Source organism: Rhincodon typus, chromosome 44 (assembly GCF_021869965.1).
Source record: "Rhincodon typus isolate 14 chromosome 44, sRhiTyp1.1, whole genome shotgun sequence".
In the NCBI taxonomy this organism is placed as follows: Eukaryota; Metazoa; Chordata; class Chondrichthyes; order Orectolobiformes; family Rhincodontidae; genus Rhincodon; species Rhincodon typus.
The window spans coordinates 2,454,464-2,457,221 of NC_063375.1; the positions used below are offsets into that span (position 1 = coordinate 2,454,464).

The following is a 2,758-nucleotide window of genomic DNA, read 5'->3' on the forward strand; positions in this document are numbered from 1 at the left end:
CATTACGTGTCTTTATGAATCATTACTTGCTCTGATTAACTGATGCTGATGTTTTGATTTGTTTAAAATGAAACATTTCTTAGCTGTTTATCCTGGTCTAGAGCTGGTGGGTTTCATCGAAGGTCGTTGTTCCAGTGCAGGGCATTCTGTCAAGTTGGTCACTGGGAAAATTGTTTGTCCCAGTCTTCAAGGTAGACGTCTATGCTGGCCTTCTATTGGAGGGAGGGTCTTGCCGTGGTAGACGTCACTGATTGATGGTGGTCTAGTGAAGGACAGGGGTCTGACCCTTGTCCATCTTGCTCTGGGTAGACATCGCTGATTGATGGTGGTCTAGAGAAGGGCAGGGGTCTGACCCTTGTCCACCTTGCCCTGGGTAGATGTCACTGATTGATGGTGGTCTAGAGAAGGGCAGGGGTCGGACCCTTGTTCATCTTGCTCTGGGTAGGCATCGCTGATTGATGGTGGTCTAGAGAAGGGCAGGGGTCTGACCCTTTTCCACCTTGCTCTGGGTAGACATTGCTGATTGATGGTGGTCTAGAGAAGGGCAGGGGTCTGCCCCATGTCCATCTTGCTCTGGGTGGACTTCACTGATTGATGGTGGTCAAGTGAAGGGCAGGAATCGAACCCTTGTCCATCTTGCTCCGGGTGGACATCACTGATTGACATGCAGTCTAGCTTTGGCTTGATCTTAACCACCAAGAAGCCGCTGGGAGTTGGCACACTGTGCCAGGAAACCGAGCAAGGTCTGGCTGGCGCCCAAGCTGCCCTGTCTGCCAACACACTCATGTCTGCTCCTCTTCCATCGCCCTCCCAAGAGTCACTAAAGACAATCGTTGTCTGGCGTTCTCTTCACCCGCGAGGCATCATCTGAGTGGTGCATCTTTGGCATTCAGGTGTGAGGGTGGGGGAACACAGGTGTGTGAAGTAGCCGCTAGATGACCGCTCTTTGAGGGGAAGGCGCATGGGCTGGAGGAGGTTAGGGTGGGCAAAGTGTTAAGTAAAGCCTATGAGTGCCAACTCTTAGCAAGAAAGGCAGGAAAGCATCTTGTTGGGCTGGGAGAAAGAACGGAGAGAAATAAACCTCTTCATAGGTGACAAATCTTCACCAGGAATGCATCTTTTTGCATTTGGGGTAAGAGGGATGAGAAATACCACCCCTCTAGGTGACAAATCTTTGCCAGGAAGATGTCTTGTTGGGAACAAAAACAGAATTTGCTAGAAAAGCTCAGCAGGTGCGGCAGCATCTGTGAAAAAAATCGGAGTTAATGTTTCGGGTCCAGTGACCCTTCCTCAGACGTCTTGTTGGATCGGGGGAAAGAGTTTCGAGAAATGCCTCCCAGAGGTGACAACTCTTTACCGGGATGGTGTCTTCTTGGATTGGGCTGAGAGAAGGGTGAGAAATACCCCCATAATCTTTGTCAGGAATGCTCCTTATTGGGTTGGGGGAAAGGGGACAAGAAATAAACCCTTTGTAGGCGGCAAATCTTCGCCAGGAAGGTCTCTTGTTGAATTGGGAGAAAGATGGGCGAGAAATAACCCCTCTCTAGGTGACAGATCTTCACTGAAGACGTTGGTGTATGGGGCTGGTGAGAGATAAACCCCCACCCTCCCCCTTTGACGTGAAAGGAGGGTGAGAGAGAAAAGGGGGACGTTGTCCCGAAAGGGGCATTGACCATGTGCCCGGTTGGTCAACCTGTGGGGACGGTGGGCACTTTTAAAAGTTGGAGTTTAAAAATAAAATGCAAGAGGGAAAAAAAAAATTGTTGGGGGGTTGGTTAGAAGAATGAGAAAAAGAGGGAAGGAGGAGGGCGTCGAAATGAAGGAGAAAAGTCCCTCATGAGGGTGAAGCGTGAGTGGGGGGTGGGGCTAAAGGGCGGGAAAGCTCCAGCTGGCGCGACGGTTGGGCGCGTGCCTCCCGCCCTTTTTTTGGTTCAAAAACCGCACGAGGGGCAACGGTTTGCCCCGATTCGGGAGGGGGAAAAAAAAATCACAACCCGGCCGTTGAAACGCTTCCTCTTTGAAGAAAGAACAAAAACGTCCTCCGAATAACAATAACACTAAAAATCAATAAAGATATTGGATTCATTCAGTCGTTGTTGTTGTACCGGGGATCTTGCGCCTGCGCGCTGCGCCCGGGGAGGCGGAGGCGCGCATGGCGGAGTGCGGGGAGACGGAGAGCGCGCCCCCGCCTGAGCTCCCCGGCAGAGGGAGGACTGTCATCCATCAGGGCGTGTACGGCGAGAAGGAAGGAAGGAAGGAAGGAAGGAAAAGAAACGAAAGGGAGAGGAGAGGTTAGGGACATTGCAATCGAGAGAGAGAGGGGGAAGGGAGAAGAAAAGGAAATAAAGATAACGTCAGTAATAGAGAGAGAGAGAATAAAAGGGGAGTGGTGCATCCTATCCTCGCCCCCTTCACCTGGGCACAGGTAAGACACATCCCTGGCTCAAGTACATCCCATCCCCAACCTGCCTAGTCACTAGGACTTGTTGGAAATGTGCATTATTTGCAAAAAAAAACCCCAAAATTTCTCTTTGAAAATGTGCAATTTTCAAAAAAAAAATTCTTCAAATGATGTGCATTTTTCCCAAATAAATTTCTTTTTTTTAAAAAATGTGCATTATTGAAAAATAAATGCTTCTTTTGGAAAAAATGTGCATTTTTCAAAAATGACTTAAAAAGTGCATTTTTTTCCAAAATAAATTCTTTTTTAAAATGTGCATTTTTCAAAAATGAATTTTAAAAAGTGCATTTTATTCCA

The 2,758-nt window shown here is 48.4% G+C and overlaps 1 protein-coding gene across 1 annotated transcript in view; it reads left to right on the forward strand.

Moving 5' to 3' along the window:
• Positions 1–2,175: 2,175 nt before the first annotated feature.
• LOC109926012 (neural cell adhesion molecule L1-like) overlaps positions 2,176–2,758 on the forward strand; it is a 32,142-nt gene continuing 31,559 nt past the window's right edge. The window contains exon 1 of the mRNA XM_048619956.1: positions 2,176–2,425. The gene's annotated coding sequence lies outside the window, so the exon portion shown is untranslated. The remainder of the gene's footprint in view (positions 2,426–2,758) is intronic.